This window comes from Vidua chalybeata, chromosome 1 (assembly GCF_026979565.1).
Source record: "Vidua chalybeata isolate OUT-0048 chromosome 1, bVidCha1 merged haplotype, whole genome shotgun sequence".
Lineage (NCBI taxonomy): Eukaryota > Metazoa > Chordata > Aves > Passeriformes > Viduidae > Vidua > Vidua chalybeata.
Genome location: NC_071530.1, coordinates 102393043 through 102412043, shown reverse-complemented (window position 1 = coordinate 102412043; position 19001 = coordinate 102393043). Strand labels below are relative to the sequence as shown.

The 19001-nt window shown below is 36.7% G+C and overlaps 1 protein-coding gene across 6 annotated transcripts in view; it reads left to right on the top strand.

Moving 5' to 3' along the window:
* The window catches only part of PTPRM (protein tyrosine phosphatase receptor type M), a 445924-nt gene that overhangs the window by 364551 nt on the left and 62372 nt on the right, over positions 1 to 19001 (top strand). The window lies entirely within an intron of this gene.

Sequence of the window (19001 nt, the reverse complement as noted above, 5' to 3'; positions counted from 1 at the left end):
CACATGACACTGCCTTATGTCAGTGTGGTTAACTGCCCAGTGATCAAGATGTCCCACAACTTCCTAAATCACACAGTTTCCCACTCTTCTTAAATGCATTCTCCTCCAATTTAAATGAAAGTGCATGTATATGCAGAAACAGCTCTCTAATTTGTTTTGTTTAAGCAGGTTTAATTAGAATTTATTCTTATCACAGAAAATAGATTTAGGCAGGTCATGGCTTCATTAGAAAGGCTTTGTGGTTTATCTGTTTGAATAATAAAATTGCAGAGGTGTATAAAGAGGAACACTTCCAGTATCCTTAAGATTACTCTCAGTGGGGTGTAGGCAGCTGTTTGCTTATGCTGTGATTCAGCTATTTTTGGTACTGATCAGTCTGTGATTTACAAGAGGTATGGACCTCTTGTTTTCTTCTTCTCAGCAGCCTAAAGAGTCTGAACTGTGTGTGATCTCAGGTGGCAAGGACACTTAACAAGAACAAGGATGCCTAATTCAGCCAAATGTCTTTCTTCATGAAAGTCTGCCATACTTAGTCTTGTATGTAAAGTTTAGACCGTGTTTTAAGGAAAGCCTGGTAGCTTTAAGGTGCGTCTTTGATGACCATTGTATCTCTCTAAACAGTTAAAACAGAGACTGGTGGTGTTGATCCTCTCAAAAATGTTGCTCCACTCAGAAGTGATGACATATAGATTCTTAAGCTGATCAATTGGATGGATAAACAAGTGCAGGTTGTTCTTATGTAGACACTCTGGCAGCTATCTCAATCATTCACTGCTTCTACTGAGTCTGGTAGTCCTGGTTCATGCTGAGGCAAACATATGAATGAGTACAAAATATGTCAACAAGAAAAAATGTGCTGTAACATGTTATTTTTCTTGGTCCTGAAGATGCCCTGGGAGTCTTTTCCATGATCAGATATTTAGCAGACATTTGTTTTGTATCTCAGCATAGCTGGACTGAAAATCTAAAGCAAATTTAAAGCGTGATAAGCACCTCTGATGTTATTCCTGATCCTTAATGAGTGAGTCTGCATAAGCATTTAAAATGGGTAATTTTAACTGTTGCATGCAGTTTTGTGGATGTGCCTCTGGCACTTCATTATCCCATGCTAATAAAGTTTCCATTTGCTTTAGGAGATTGTGGGTTTTTTTCCCATCTTGAGTCCAGCCATCACAGCAGTCTTTCAAAACTGGTTTTAATCTTCCTCCCCTTTTTACTGACCTATGACTCCATCATTAGGATCTTTTATTCTCTGAAGACATTGCAAAATCTTTCTCAGTTTATTCTTGAAATATTTGTAGGTGTGTGCAATGTAAAATTGGAGCAATAAAAGAAATAGTTTCAAAGTTTCAGTGATTATTGTCAACCTCGTACCAAGCAGATAGCTGAAAATCCTGTATCCACATGTGATAAGTCCAAGTAATTAACAGAGGAGTTATATAATATTAATGGAAAGAATTAACCTTTTCCATCATACTGCTTTCTTCCTAGATGTTTGGATGTACACAGAGGTATTTTCTTATTAATAACAAACACTCACACATCATTTCACTATTTTAGCATGTGAAATCTGTTGAACATTATTCTCCTGCCGGTCTTGTCTTCATCCCCTTTGGCAGCCACAGGTTGAGAAAGTCAAACTGTACTAAGCAGATTCTCAGTGTATTTTACTCTGACTGTCCATTAGTGAAGTCATTTTTGCCAACTGATCTTGCTACTATGCTTTTGCTAGTATCAAATTTATGCTCTCTGTACCTGTTGAAATCAGGGTTTAATTTCAGATTTAGCCAATCTATGTATTGTTATGGGCTATTGAACACGACAGTAGGAAACTAAATTAGGTCACTGAACGTCATTTCAGTCATAGTGTGAATTTCCAGAGGGAAATCTGCAAGAATGGCTTTAATGCTCAAAACAGTAAGGTGATAGGTTAAACATTTTAAATGCTAGTGACAAGTATGATTTGAAACAAAGAAAAGTTTTTGAAACGTTGCAGGCCATTTGCTGCATATTTGCACCAGCCTGACTTATTAATTATTCAAGTAAGATATTGAATATTTGATCAGAATCTGTAATCCCTTCTTCAGTTAACATATTATTTACTTTGGAAAAGTGCTGATGTACCGTACTTTTCCCATTGCACCTGCAAAAATGAATTGGTCCTATTTATGTGCACGGAATAATATATTGTGCTTTAATGTTCAAGATATTATTCATTACTTCCTACTCATATAAGCCTTCTTACCTTCTTCATATTTTATTAGTGCCCTTTAAAAAGACATAAAAAATCAGTCATGTAGTTATTCCATTTTAAATTATGCAGATGATGTTAAATGCAATTATAATCTATTAATTATATATACACTATGTGTTTTCTACAGATTGCATTTATTCACTACAAATAATTAGGCATTTCAGTCCATTGCTGGTCTCATGACCAGAGCATTATTACTTGTAAAGTAAGAGGAACACTTTTGAAATCAAATTAGCATAATTTAGCTATTAGGGTTTTCATTTAGGATCAGTTTATCCACAGCCTATGTAAAATATGCAATATTTTCTATAATGCATTTGTTTTAGATAAGTTAAAGTAGCCATTACAAATTTTTCAGGAAATGAAAACTTGTATTTTTATGTAGCCTGTGGCTCAGAGTATCTTTTAAGGCATTTTCTAACTGGAATACAAGACTTCTTCTTGCATGTTTCCTGTAGTGCTTTAGTGATTGTTCTGTCAATGGAACAGATGCTCATCATTTTCTAGCAGGAATTTTTTGTTGTTGTTGTTGTTTTTGTTTTGTTTTGTTTTGTTACAGCATACTGATTTGATGGGCCCAAAAGAGTCTGTGGGAAGTGTTAAGTCCACTGGAAATCTGCCAGGTCATAATTGGGCAGACAAGGGGGCTGGCAAGCTTCCATTCTCTCTTGCTGGTTTCCTGCCATTGCCTCTGTCTCTGTGTGATAGCTGCTCCCCTGGTTTACCCATCACACTGGCTCTCCATGATGCCCCTGCCTGCACTGTTGTGGGGCTGAGCCATTTTCTGAGCTGCATGTCTCTGCATCTGTCTTACTAATTAACAGTGAGGTCACCTGGGTGCACAGCAAGTCATTTCAGAGGTGCAGGGGACATGGCCTGCTAAACAGCTGTGAGAAGATGCAGGCACCCTGGTCAGGCAAAGATTAGCAGGGTAACGATGGGCAGAAAATCCAGGGCAAAGCTGATGGGAAGTCCAGAGTACCCATGGAAACAAAGCAGCCCAGGAGGTGAGCAGAAGGAAAAGCAGGCTGGCTTTGGGGACTTGTGAAATACCGTCAGTGAGAGTTACTATTTCAGAAATGACATTATGGCAGCGTCAACCATGTAAAATTATTGGAGTTTCTGGGTTTGCAGCTCAGTTCAAGACTGATGAAAAGCCATAATATTGACACTTCTTCACAAGACAGAAACAGCAAGTCGGAGTCACTCGACATAAATCCACACACAAAAGCTGAAAGGTTTAGGTCTACAACATGATTTGGAAGCCAAGACAGGGAAGACCTTAAGCGCCTGTTTAAGTTCAGTTGGTTTGAAAGGGATTTAAGGGACTGTTTTGAAGTTGCTTTGAATATACCTTCTTTCCTCTTTTACATTTTACAATTTACAAATGGAAGCCACACAAGGGACATCATAGGCATGCTCATATAATGGTGAAGAAGCTTGAATATCCATCCTCAGAAATGGTGCAGTTTCTTCCCCTTAAGATCTTAAAAAGATTCATGACTGGCAGTGCTCTGCTTTGGTCTGTGTTAAAAATAAATGGCACGTGTTTCTGTTAAAATCAGCTGAGTTCGGCTATTACTCATCTAGCTTTAAAGTGTTTGCCTGTGCTATAATAACTGTTCTTAATATATTACAGAAAAGAAGTTCTTGTGTCTGCAAGAGAGAGGTCTGGGTCTCCAAGAGACAGGCAATCTCTGCTCTTACACCACACACCAAAGGGAATAAAAAGAAGTGAGGACCTTCCTTGATGTATGGGCTGGGGCTGTTCAGAGGCAGACATAGCTATGGCTGCCTTCGGCTAACAAAGGGAGCCTGCAGTAAAGGGAGCATAAGCTCTTTTTGTGAAATTGTAGATCTTTGTCCCTGTCCTATACATAAAGGGTTCCTTTCTGAATAGAATGCCTCCTACTGCTTGCTTTGGGACGGTGAAAGCTTCCACACAGTACAATATTGGTTCCTGAAGTAAGCATAGTTTCTGATTAGTCTGGGAGATGACCACAGGAACACTTTGCCTTTGATGCTGAAATTCTTGGTTGTATCACAGAACTTAGAGTTTTGATATGAGATAATATTACCATTCCGATTGTTTACACTAAATAGCTACATGAGCAATCTCTCTGCTTTTCCTTGGCAAAAAATGATGGCCAAGCAACAGATTACCAGAATGACATAACAAATATTAGAAAGGTAGGTTAGATCCTGCATCCTCTACTCAGGAAATAGCAGTAAAAGCAGCCACCTCCAACCCCACATGAATAGTTAGAAGAGAACAGAGGAGACTTAAATAGATGGGGAAAAGCTTGTAGTGCTCTTTTTAGTAATCTCTTTTTAGATTTTTCATGTCCTTCCAAAATCCTCTGAATCTAAGCATGACTGTCAAGTTGAGACACATGCTTTTTAATCTGGAGAAAGTCTGCATGCAACAGTTCCTCAGTCTCTTGTGACCCCAGTATTGCTCTTCCATGTGCTGTCAACCATTAGTCATTGCCAGAACACTTCAGTGTATTGTTTGCTTGAAAAGTATTTCAGAACAGTGTCCGCTGCATTAGGCTGTGATATCTGCTGAGCTTTTGTTCACTTAGCCTTGATTTTTTTATCTGCAGCTGTTTCTGTTTTTCATTGGTGTCTGTTGTCAGTCTGGACAAAAAAAAAGTAAAATAAAACTCTGCATTTTGGGTTTATCATTTTGCTCATTCACCCACTCATACTTCAACTCCAGCTTTTATGCTCTGTGTAACACTGTTGTACACAGCTTCCCTAAGGTTGGCATAATAAACTATGTAAAGATTACATGAGTAAGGAAATCCTTAAAAGTGACACAGAGCCACTTTATCAGGTCCAGCACCAAGTCTCTACTTTCTTTCCAGGGCAGTGAAATATCACTCATTCCTGGCTGCTGTTATACCCCCTTAGGATATTCTGAGCTGTGCCAGAGATCAGTGTTACTTCTGCAGTGCTAACAGCAATTATTCATTATTCTTTATAATAGAGGGAATCAGGAGCACCCAACAAAGCTATTAAGCAGCAGGTTTAGAATGAACAAAAGGAAATATTTTTCACACAGTACATAATTACATTGTGGAGCTCATTGCCTCAAGATGCTGTGAAGCCAAAATTATAAATGGGTTAAAAAATGGGCTAGAAAAATTCATTATTAAACACAATGGCTGCGTGCAGTCTCTGGCTGAGGAAGAGATTGCTCAGGAAAGCCATTGATTGCTAGAAGCTAAAAGGGTATGCTGGGGAAAGATTCACTCCCTATTTGCTCTATTCTTCATACTATTTTGTAAACATCTGCAACTAGTTTTGTTGTAGAAAAACGAATCAGTTGTATGGACCTCTGGTTTGACCCAGTATGGCTGTTAACTCACATCAAAAGGAAAAAAAATAAATCAATGCTCCTGTATATACACAGCAAACAGTGTGATGTGAAATAGTAATTTTTTTTTCCCATGCTGGTAGTCAGTTTTATAGAACTAACATCACTTCAGTTTATAAAGAACAAACTGCTTCTTAAATCAGATAGCATCCTCAGTGTTTTCTAGTTATTTTCTTTTACTAGTTGTTCTGGTCTGCTGCCTTACTGGTGGACTGCAGAACTGCTGGGGACTGGGGCTGCAGTTTGATGGTGCTGTAAAGGGAAAGAGGAAAAATAAAACAAATTCAGTTGTTAAATACTTTTATATAAAATGCATGTAGTTGCTATGCTAAAGCCTAATCCTTGAGCCTTTATTCTGAGCAGTTCTTTATTCTGCAAAGTGTCTTGTTTCCATTAATTAGACCCTTTCAAGAGAGTTGTATTATATAGAGTACATTGAGGTAGTGGAATGAAACTCCTAGTGTGGGCAGTAAACCACTTCTTCTCGTATTTTGGAGAGCAAAAGGGGCACTATTATCTGAATTTTGAAGTTAAACAGGTTGAGCTTCCAAACCACACCAAAGCATTTGCTTTGGTATTGCACTGGGAAATACATTTAAAATCTAAGAAAATTTGGTGTCTTGCTGCTTTCCTAGTAGTTTTCTACACATTTCAGTTTTGCCACTGACTTTTTAATTGTCTCTTCTTTTACTACATCAGCAGCTTGAATTTTGAGTTTTGATGGTTATATTGTGAATCAAGTCTATAGAAGCGACAGTAGCTAGAACATAGAAAACTGTTTGAATACAAGGAAAATCAGATAAATTGCTCATGCTTTTTATATGTTTAATTGTAGATCTGGTTTGAGATTGACATATTTTCCCTCCATTTGTCAGTTTTTTGCACAGCATTTGTGTTTATTTTACTGGTATTTACTAAGCACATGTATCTCTGGCACACAAAGCTAGAAAAGCTGTGCTATGTGCAGGATTTACAGCTTCTTTGAAGTTTAACTATTTTGTGGATTGCTTTTTATTTCTTGCTATTGAGACTGTGTGTTTCTTATTTTTATGACCTTTTTTAAAAACACTTTATTCCTGCCATTAATCAATATTTGAACATTGCTGAGGTAGAAGGACAGTCTAGTTGGGAAGTATGTCTTTCATTTTGACTTAACTAGGAGTATGTTTTCTTTTAGCTGAAGTGTGCTACAGTGGAGTTGCCTTAAATATCTTGTAGGGGATCAGGTTGAATATTTTTTAAATAATCCTTTTCCAAGGGCCTAGAAACTAAAGGAGTTACTAAGTTTTTTGTCTAACTGACACAGAGGTCTGCTTGTGCTTCATCAGTATTTACATTCACTCCCTGCCAGAGCCCCTGGAAACCTGACTGACAGATCTGGAAGTGTAATAGTAAGATGATTTTTTTTTTTTTTCGGTGTCATGAAATATTTGGATAGTGTTACCCATATGAGTGTTTTAGTGTGGAATAGCAGTGTTTTGGAGTGCTCAAGCTTAATAGTGCAAAAATACTGAAAAAAATTTCCTAAAAAGATTGGTTTCCTCTCTGTTTTCATGAAGAAAAAGGGAAAAAGTACTCTATAGAAAGTACTATGTTGATTGTCACTAATACACACCACATTTAAGCTGAAATTCATGTGCATAAAGCAGTGAAGTACTCCATTCACCATACAGTTTCTGCCCACGCCTGGAAAAGTTTCAGCATCTTCTAATGAAAAACAGAAAAATTATCTTGATTTATGTCAGAATTCAAGTTTGATCTGGTATCATATTAAGTGTTTGTATTTTAAGTGATATGACAAGTTTAGTTGCCAGCTATTATGACTCCAGTGAAGTTATAGAGAATGATAGCTTCCAAATTCAAGTACCTAATACAAAAAAAAACCCAAACCATACTCTTTTGAGGTATTGTCTCAGATATACTTTTAAATATATTCTTATGGAACTAAGATTCAGGTTGACATAGGGCAAGGTAGGGAGCCAGAGTGGGACATGTAAGACCTTACCTCTCCAGCTACCTGAAATGAGGTTGTAACCAGGTGGGGGTGGGTCTCTTCTCCCAGTTAGCAAGCAACAGGACAAAAGTAAACAGTGTCAAGTTGGTGCCAGGGGAGATTTAGATTGGATATTGATTATTCCACCTAATGTCAGGATTGGAACATTTCAGTGCCAGGTCACTCTTGTCTGTCTAGCTCACTCTTCATCATTTTATCTTGCTCCATTTGCAGAATTTGGCTCATAGAGTTTATTAATAAATCTAATAAATATGGACTTTACTGGGTTGCTATTTTAAACAACTAGTAATTGGCTTAATGAGAAACAGATGCCTGGAATCTTTGTATTGTCTTCTAAGGGAAATATTTATGTAGAGATTCAAATTTTTAAAAGTTTTGTTTTATAGAGGGATGCAGAAAATTAAGGCATCTGCTGCTATTCAACAGAGCTGTTACAATGTTGGCTTGCCTCAATGAATCTAGCTTGAGTGCAGTGTTCTAATGAAAGGAAATGTAGAATAAAAATTAGAGCTGCAATGTATATAAATCTTGAAATGTTCACGGATAGCTGATAAATTGCTGTGTTTTGTTCAGTTTATGCAAAAGATAAAATCAAGAAGCAGATTGCAGAAGCCAAAATTACACATCAAGTCATTAAACCTCAATCTTCATTACTGAAGAAATGTTTTGATACTCAGCAAGATCAGAATCTGAACAAAAGAGTAGCTAGGTGACATGTTCAGAAGAGTCCTGCACCCCAGGAAAAAATCCAGAGACTAATGTAATAGGTATGATCTAAGTGCAGAACTATGATTGCTCCTTTTCTGTTCTTAAGACTCTGAATATAAACAATATTTTGCACTGATTTTCTCTTCATGACTAACCCTTTATTTCTTTGTTAAGTTTCATGCCTCATAATACATTTGTGTTAACATAGATTCGGTAACTTTTCAGGTAGCTCTCTTTACTTCATGTCCTCACCATATTGTCCTTTAGGAAAAAGACTGTCCTGTCAAACAATGCTACTTTCCTTTTTTTTTTTTTCTTTTTTTTTTTCTTGGAGTCTGTTTGCTGTGAGTATTACATTTGGGTTGTTAATTTACTAAACTGTGCTGTTACTTGTACATAGCAATTTTAAAACACCACCAAACTGGAGGAGAAGAGACATTCTTGTTGTAATCTGCCCAGTAAGTAACTAATGAGATTCAAATTCCCATCTTCATCATTATTGCTGGAGATAGATTTTTTTCTTTTAGTTAGTTCAGTACTTACTTCACTTGCAGAATATAATCTCTGAATGTAGCTGTGTGAGTGATATATAAGAAGAAAGAGATATTTGCACTGGGACATTCAGAGGTCCCCATTGTATTGCACAAGGTCAGGACAAGTTCAGAAGTCTTTTCAAAGGTCTTTTGCATATTTCTCTCTTGGGCATCAGGAATATAATAGCTGATTACATGGAAAGAGAACTGGACAATCCAAATGTCCATCAATAAGCTCCTGTAAATACATGCTGTAGTGGAACTGTCACATATGCATTGTATTTTGCTACTGAGAAAATACTACTATCGCATACTTGATGTTAGATGAATGATGCAGAATTGCTCTTCAAATAACAGCATTTAGGAACAGCAACCCCTTTTGTCACTCCCTCATTGTTAACTTCCACAGAGAACTTCCACTACACATTATCCATTAGCTGAGCCTGGGTCGTTTGAATAGCCTCGATTCAGTGCATTATGTATTTAAGTGAACTGTCTGGTTTTAAGCCTGGTTGATGAACTTCTGCATGGTTACCTCTCTTGGAATGAGGAAATGCTGTATATACGTTTCAAACATCAAAATAAGGCAATTCAGGCTGGTGAGCTGCAGCTCTTCATTAGTGTGCCTAAGCAGACACTGTTTGTTCTAACGAGTAGTCTTGGGGCTGTATTGAAGGTCTGCTGTCTCTCAGTGTACAGTGAGCAAACTAAAAATAATTAGGTTAACAACTGACAGCAACACTTGTCATCATTGTCAATCCCATTACTACCTCTTCTATTTCTATGCTGATTATCTTTATATGCTCTTAAATACTCTGTATTATTCTTTGAGTAGTTTCTCAGACAGATGGGAAATCGTCTAGGACCAACACCATGTTTTTGAAGGTTTTATCCACCTTTCCAGTAAGTGTGCAGTTGTCCAAAGGGAAGATGATTGACAGGAAGCAATTACAGAGTAAGAGCCTGCAGAGGGAAAAGGGAACATAACTTTAAAACCCAGAGCCAGGATATTTGAACAGTGAAGTAGCGGGAGCTCCCGTTGCTGTGGAAGTTCTCAGTGGCTTTACTGTGACCCACTACTGCTCTCCCCAAAGCAAAAAGTGTACCAAATGATCAGCTCAGGGACCGGATGCCAGCCAGGAAAAGTGGTAAACAGACATGCAGCTTTTAGATAGATTTTTTTCTTTAGAACAAGGAAACTGCTGGCCTAAAAGTCAAGCCCAGAGGAGTGACTGATTGACTTTATATATGCTAGCAAATAGTGTATTTGCAAACAAGCAAAGTAGACATCAAGGCACCAAAGCTTCCTGTGAAGATCAAAAAATGTAATGAGCCAGCACAGTGGAGTGCTATCCTTTTTTTGAAAGGGCACTGCAAGTAGACTTTTATCTGTTTTAGCACACCCTACTGCTCTTATTTCCCTTGAAAAGTTCTATCTTATCTACAGGGAAAAACAACAGTGTGCAAAATATTTGTGTTCCATCTGTGCACGCCAGTGTATTCTGGCTTTTATCTTGTAGTTAAATGTGATGTCAGTGTTGCCTTGTAGCAGAATTAAAATCTTATTATGTGAGCTTTGTTTCTCTGTTATCTTCTATTCAAACTATATTAACTAGAGCAGCCGGGGTACACTCATGGAAACCCTCGAGGCCCACTTATTGAGCCAAATCTGAGGGGTGCTTTATCACTTCTGAAAGGTTCCATCAGCTGTGTGTACGTTACAGCTTGGATGAAGATAGGGGAGGGGCTTATTCACTTTTCAAATTCAACATTTGTTTGCTTTTGTTTCGTTTTTCCATATGTTTTCTATTGCTTCAGGGAATTCTATAACATTGAAGGTTTTTCCAAATTGTGTGGTTCTAAATCATAAACAGCTTGTTTTTACAGGGGATTTGAAGATCATATCAGGTTTTCTGTGCCTGAGTTAGCTGATAATTTAAAGTCAGGCAGTTCTTACGAATTCTGAGCTCAGAGCACTGTCTCAATTACAATGATGTATTCAGATAAAATCAGACAAAAATATTACTGGATTACCTAGAAATGTGTCAGAAGTCACCTTTCTTATCAGTGTATGTGTCCACCAGTTTAATGTTGATCACCTCTCTTAAGAATAATCTTCAGTAAGTAGAAGTGCACAGGTATTAAATAGTCTCTTTTCAAATAATATAATTGCTCAAAGACTAATGTCACAGGCTTACAGTGTCAGTCAAGTCATGGAAAATAAGTATTTTTCCATGGAAGGTATTTCCTACTTCAGAAAAGTTTCTTGGAATCCTTAAGCCTTGTTTTGTTCATTGCATAGCGTATCTAGGCAATAAGTGAAATAGTTCTCATCAATCACTATGTAAAACACAAGTGAAAAGAAAATTTTAATAACTGCAACACAAAGCTTACCACTTCAGTCAAATACAGACTTTGGTGCCTGAATTTTTTTGGTACCTGATTTTTTTTTGTATTTTCTTCTTCTCCTCCCCCTCTCTGTCTCACTGTGAATTTTTCATTTTAATTTCCTTTTCTCTTTTCTTCAATTTATTTTCTCTTTTTTATTATATTTTAAACCAATTGCAAACTCTTTACTGTAGGAAGAAAAAATGTGCAGTCCTTGCCTTCTTTTTTCACAGCACATTGTATCTTTATGCTCTACTTTAATAATATTTCATTAGCTCTTTGAAACCATTCCCTGGGGAAAGCTTTTATTATTTGTAACGTAAATCAAATATCAAAGTGCTAATCTTTAGGAGGAAAAATGGGCTAGACTCAGAAAAAATATTTACATCTTTTATTAGTTTTTAAAATTAAAATTTAAAGTGCACAAAAAGATTCCAAATAATTTTCTCAAAGCTCTCAGGTACATAAAACCAGTTTTTAGAAACCATCTGCCTGCTAACATTCTGAGTACATTAAAGAAAATCTAGGAGTGATGTACCTCTGAGGTCTAAGTAGCATTGTGGCAGGAATGCTTCGCTCGGCAGAAAGGGACTTGAAAAGTAATTTCCTGAATAAATTGGAAATTAAAAACAAGAGGTGTAAAATCTGGTTATAATGGTACCTTGGAGACCTACATTAGCTCAAATTTAATGTCTCTGCCTTCATACAACATTTTAAGACACCTCTTTTTTTTGGCCTCATTCAAACCATGTCATAGTAACCAGGGTGAGTATTTTCTTTCTGTCCAAGTCCTTCTGAGGTATTTACATGTTACCCTTCCAAAGATGGTATAAAGAAGTCAATTTAGAATTTACCTAGCCTACACATTCAGTGGACTCTATGTGACCTGGAGTCGTGCTTCTTTTGTGTAAATCATAGAATCCCAGAATGGTTTAGCTTGCAGGGAGCATAAAAGATCATCTTGTTCCTCCCCTCCTGCCATGGACAGGGACATCTCTCCCTAGTTGCTCGGAGCTCCTTCCAACCTGGCCTTGAACTCTTCAAGGGATGGGGCATCCACAACTTCTCTGTTCAGGTGCCTCATCCTCCTTGTAGTGAAGAAATACCTGTGTCCTGGTGGGTAAATCTTAATGATTTCTCATTAAGAAATAAACAACTCTGCACCATTTTTTACTCATGTGTGTACAACTAACATGTGGAATTACATCCTTTGGAACAGCATAGGGAGGAAGCAAGGAGATGACACAGTTAATGAACAATAATGCAGATAGTTTTGTTCACAAGAGGATAGATTGTGCCTGTGTGGTGGTCCAAGTCTTTCTCTGGTTCCCTATTAAAGCACAGAACTATTTGGTATTCAGAGTAGCCTGTGTTCATTCACTTCATGTTTACAGACATTACAGTCATGAGGCTTGCTCAGATTCACGCTCTTAATTACATACTGTGTGAAGAAAATAAAAAAAAAAGATGGGGAGGAATGGGAAGATAAGAAAACCCCACATGCTGGACATGAAAAGTATTCATTAAATCCTCTAAAAGCAGGAAACTCATTTTTATATGAGGAAATAAGCACTGCTTGAGACCAAATTTATTTTCCTTTACACACAAGTAAAAAATAATAAATCCTGCACTTTAGTTACAGTACAAGTGTGCATATTGTACCCAGAGGGTCCTTTCTATAAAAAAGAATCATGAAATCCTATCAGCATACTATATTTTTCTACTGGAGATAAATCAGGGAGATTAATGCGGTTAAGTTATTGCTGTCTAATATGCCAGGGAATAAGTTTCTAAATTAGAATTTTAATTGTATGCTCTATTGCAGTCCTCTTACTAATTCACCATATTTCTGAAATCTTTCCTTATATGGTAGTATTAAAGAATTTTAAAGGAATTAAAGTAATGGAGTTTTTAAAACTTAAGTAGGCAAAATGGAAATAGTTCTGAAAGCCTATCAAAACTAGGTAATCTGTGAAATCTTCAGACTGCTCTGCAGAATATATAAAGATTTCTATTCCTGCTGTTTAATACTACAGGTGAGTTTCAGGTATTATCTTCAGTGTTAGATAGCAAGAAAATAAGTTACACCAACAGATGTCATAGATAGGGTGGGTTAAAAATATGTGGAAAGTAATTCTTCGTTAGTTATTACAGAAGTATTCTATGACACTCTGTTTTTGCAGCCTTGTCATGATTTAAGATCAAATGATAACTGGATATTGGAGACTAAATGTACTAAGCTACCAAAATATTTCAACCACCAATATGTGCAGTTTTACAAATCACACAACTTCCATTCCACATGGAAGTGGGAGAGGACACATTCCAGGAAGGAATTCAGGTGGGTCTGTGTGGTGGTTCCAGCCATGCCATGTGTTCTCCTGCAGTGTCTCAGGTCACCTCATCCCCTGGGTTCTTTCCCCAAGCAACTCTAGACACTGTCAAATATAGGACTAGGTAGGAAAAAAAAAAAAAAACCTTATTCTTGATTATTTTGTTCAAATGCTTCTAGCACCTAAAAACCAGCCTTCAGCATGGCTGGTACTCACGACCTGCTATTCCTGAAGGTGTGCAACATCTTCACAATTTTTACAGTGACTGACAAGTCACTTTCACTTAAGTTACTTCTCTGTTCTAGTGAGCTGGTGAGCTACTCTCGTGTCCTATAGTGTTAACTGAATTTCATGTATATTTCCCAATGCTGTTGTCAACTAGAGCTAACTTATGATAAGTGGTGCAGGTAGCCATGTCATTCATAGTACAATACTGAAGCAGTTTGATCATTTTTGTATGTTCTCCTTATGCTGCTATAGGTTGACTGGACTGCCCAGTTGTCCAGGGAATAGAAAAGCCTGTGACTTTAAAAATACAAACATATTAGGAAATGCACTGACTGAAAGCACTGCCTCTGAAAAATGAGCACACCAATGTAATCACAGAATTAGTACCAGATCTTGTCTTACCTGTGTGGTTTTAGTCCTTGTTTTGAAATCCGAGTGTTGAGGCATGCTGTAGTTAGTCAGGGGAGGAGGTAAGAGTTCCCCTTCATTTCAGCATTTAATGTAGGCAGTGAGTATGATGTTTAGTGTCTCAAAAGACCAGAAGGACTTTTGCTTTCCCTTCTCATGTGTAATGCAGACTGACCCAAATTCACCTGAGAAAGAAAAGACTGTTTCCTACCTCTGGCTATGCAAACCCTTGAGTGGGTGTTTCTGGGTTTTTGTTCATCAGTTCAAGGAGGAACAACCATGTAAAGGACCATTGGGAACAGTACTAGATAGCTGCTGTATCTCAGGCTATTAACGCTGTATCTGCTTTAAAACTGATCTGCATCTTAGATATCACACATAGAAAACCTTATGTAAACTATCAGCCTAATTTTACCAGAAAAATCTGAACACAGCAAGGGAGTTTTAGCAATAACATAATATTTGCAACAGTCTTTACTGGGCTTCGGGTTTTTTTTTTCTTCTGTGTTCAGACTTAGGCTACAGTAACACACCAGTAAGTGCTTTATAGCTTCTGAAGCCAGTTTACATTGATGAGATAGATTTTCACATTGGCTCTTGCAACAGACACTTTTCAAGGGCAGGCACAGTAAAATGTTTTTTTAAATTCCATTATTTGAAAACTGGACATAATTCTCAGTGATTGAAGCTGACAGAGAAGGAAAAGCTGATGGTGAATATATTCTCTAGTGGCAGGCTGTCATCCACAGATGCTCTCAGTGACCAAAGTAATGACTGAAGTATGAAGAGCTGCTTGCATACTGTGGGTTGCCATCAGTGAAATCATTTACCACTGCTCACAAACACTTGGGGAGATCTATTAGCTACAGGTGATGCATTTTCAATTATGAAAGCTTCCCTCAAAGTGACTAGCAGATTTCTTTTAACATAACTTTCAGAGATCCTTTTTAATTCTTTAATAGTCCAAATACTGAGTTACCAACAAACAGAACTTGATTATTTCAATTTTCTGTTTAAAAAAACCAAAACAGTTAATGTTGTTATCACAAGAACATCCTGCCAGATATTTAGCAGATTCCGAATACTGAAAATCCAGTGAACTGACAGATTTACTGCACTCACAAATCTTGCAGTGTTCATTAAATGAACCTGAAGATCCTTGTCCTCCAAACATTTATGGACTTGCTTAAATGTGTATTTACTAGGGTTTGTAAATACAAAGAGTCTAATGTGACCCTAGGATCTTAATTCAGACTTTAATGGATGCATTTTATCCCATCTGTAATCTCCACATATAAAATGGACAAGCATTAGTGTTAAACTAGTAATGAATCTTCACTATCAAATTCAGGGCATTTTAGGCATATAATTTAGCTGCAACTCAAAGGGCTATTGTAGAAATGTAAGTTTCTTCTCTAGCTAATTGAGTTTAGACAAGGACCTCCATTAGGATCACTTGTCTGGTCTGGCTTAAAGTAGACAGTGTGCATAACTCTCTGCATGTAACTTAAAAACAAATCCAGAGGTATTTGTAACTGGATACATCAAATTACTAATGTTGTAAAAATGCATCATAATCTGGTTACTTAGAAATGGCAATGGGAAATGAATGTTACCAGTGAAGAAACTCAGAGTCAGTAGAGAAAATCAGATGCCATAAAGACTGATACATTTAAAAATAAATCCACAGGTCAAACTTAAGACTGTTACATAGTGCAATAGCATTTCTTTGTACCTAAAACTAATATTCTTGCTTATTAAGTAGGCAGAGAGAGATTTATGATACCCTTAACTTCTCAATTCTTTACATAAGAATTTGCATTTTATAAACGAAATCGTAAGAGAGTACACTGTTGTCACCTAGCAACTACAAAGTATTTTTTGGAAATTTGCTGCTTGGTTTTTGACTAATAATAAAAATAGTAATTCCACACTTTACATTTGTAGACCTTAAAGCACTTAGAAAGATTTCTTTTTTTAAGTATCCTTATCTGGAAGCATGAAATCTGGGATAGAAAGTGTGTTGGCAAAGATGACAATCAACAGAGATACAAATTTTGTTCTGACGATCTCACCCTGTTCTCCACATACCAGCCTCTTCAAACTGTACTTTTATATAGATCCTTTCCAATTTTTTTTTTTTTTTTGCCTTACAAATTTTAAATTAGGAAAGGGAATAATCTAAAAAAATCTGTATTTGCAATGATTATCTCCCCCTCTCATTTGAAATATTGCAGTTATTTTTCTAGTGTGAGGGTCACAGTGAATTAGCCCTTGGCAAATATTTAATTTTTAATGGAAACCACTACAGTATTGAGTTAAAGCACACAAAACTATCACATTTCTCCTAAGATGATCCTACTGCTGCATCACTGACCAGTTTTCATGCTGCATATAAAGCACTTCTCTGTAATTAATTTTTCTTCAGAACATGTTTTTATCCTAATTATTGTAATATTTTCTACTAGCAGAATGGCAGTTGACATGCATACTGAAATGTCTGCTGTAACAACAGCTGGGTGGAAGAGCATTTCATTTTTCAAGAAGATCACAGAGGCTGGGTAGTCAGGGTTCTGTGTGGTTTGGAGTTGAAGAAATACCTATTTTAAATTATTTGAAAAAAGTCCTCTACTCATTTTTTGGTTTTCCATTACCCTTGCCAAGCATTTGGTGAAGTGTTTGGGGGCCATATTTCTTCCTAACAGTCCACAGTTTTAAGAAACTTCTAAGGATGAATTAGAATGAATAGCCACAAAGATAATGTGTGGGCTGCTGTGCAGCAGCATCCCTGGAGAGTGATATGTCAGAAAAGAGATTTAAAAAATTTCTGTAATGAAACATGTATTTCTCACAAGTAAGGAAAGATCTTGACAGATCATCTGTTATGAAATATCTGCTCTGTTCTTTACTTGTGGGACAAATGAGATTTCTCCTTACAATACATTGTGGATTATCATTCTGTTGCAGTTTGTGTAATGGCAGCACACGGGGAATTTAGGAAGTGACACTCCAGCTGTCTTGTACAATAACTGGGATTTTTTATGCTTTTGCACTGTAATACCTCTTCCTTCAGTTATCTTTGCTGTGCTCTTCTCACTGTAATACCAGTGTGTATCCCCAAATGAATTAAAAAGAAAAATGGATATACATAAATCATGTCTTACTTTCCCTGTGTGATATGTTTTATTCCATTCACTAATTTATTGACAAAAACTCAAAAATAAATATCTGAAGTTACTTTTCTGTAATACATTTTTAATAAAGAAAGTGAAGTCAGTAAGCAGTAGCTGGAAATGTAAATCTGTTTCCTGGTCTTTGCTGTTGTGAGGTTTGATATATATATATATATGTTCTACAGAATAGAATTATCTTTTTTGCAGATAAATTTTTAGAATATGGTTTATCTATAAGGCTCATTAAAGTTATCATTGTTTTCAGAAGTTCCAAACACTTGGGAGAAGTAGAACTTGTACATTGCATCTGAGACGCAGACGAGTTTCCGAAAGCAGTACATTGCCCGGTGTATTTCTTCCCTAAATTCAGCACCACCTACATTTTTCCCAGTTGCTTCCAGAGATTTACTTCCTTTGATTGGTTTAAAGCAATTTTGTAAAAGTTCATTAGTGGGACAGAGAGAAACAAGATGTCCCTTGGAGAATATTTGGGTCTTCTGTATTTCAAGGTGTAGACTCAGAAGCTGTGTCGCAGGACTCTTTCTCTGTAACAGCCCATGTAATGCTTACTGAATTAAACTCAAAACCACTTGCTGGTAGTCTCTTATGGATCAATTCTGTGCATTAGTCTCTAGGAGAAGGACTGTAAAAAAACTAAAATTTTCAGTAGTCTGCTTAGCTGTCTGAAATGTGAAATTCACATCAAATTTTTGATCAAATGAATTGTTCATTTATTGTGTCTTTGGAGCTTTGCTGCTGACCATTTCCATTTCTACTTTGCCTTTAACCATGTTTAATTGTTCATCACCCGGCATTGTCTGAGAGTCTGAACTTTGCAAGTAATTGAGGCATAGATCATTGCCCATGGAGAGTCATTCCTTATGCAGTTTGGTCAGACTTACTAGAAGAGTAATTTCCATCCAATCTGGGCTGAGAGTGCTCTAGAGTTGGAGGGCCTGCTTGCTTTAGATGCCATTGGCAAATCTATAATCACATAACGATTGACGCCTTTTTGGCAAAGAGCCCCAAAGCTGTAAATCATCTTAGGATTCACAGGGTTACACTCTTCTATCCTTGTAGCAATCAGTGTTTCTCAGAGCTGTACCCAATGATAGTATGTTATGAGTAAGGAAAAATTTATTTGTATTAGTACGTTTTAATAATTTCAGTTTCCAAACCATTAAAAATTTTCAAAGGAGGTGTGGAGAGATGAAGGAAAAACAAATTGAAGCCACTGACAAGGCTTACAGTTTTCTTGAGTTATTATTTATAAACATTTTAGAAGTAATCCATGTATTCCCAGGAACTTCTAGGTCATAAATTGGAAACAAGCATTCAACTTGTGAAAAGAATAACCATTTTAGACACTGAATGCTCTTGTGTCCTATTGACTTCAGCAAGAGATCAAGAGTTTGGTTTGACTTTGTTATTGGAAACATCGGGATTCTAAAAACAATTTTTTTTTTTTAATTTGAGGGCAAAAGACAGTAATAGTAGACAATTTTATAAACATTATCTGTTTTAAACACTCAGAATGTCTTGAGATCTTGCAAGAGATACAAACTTCACAGTGTTTTCTC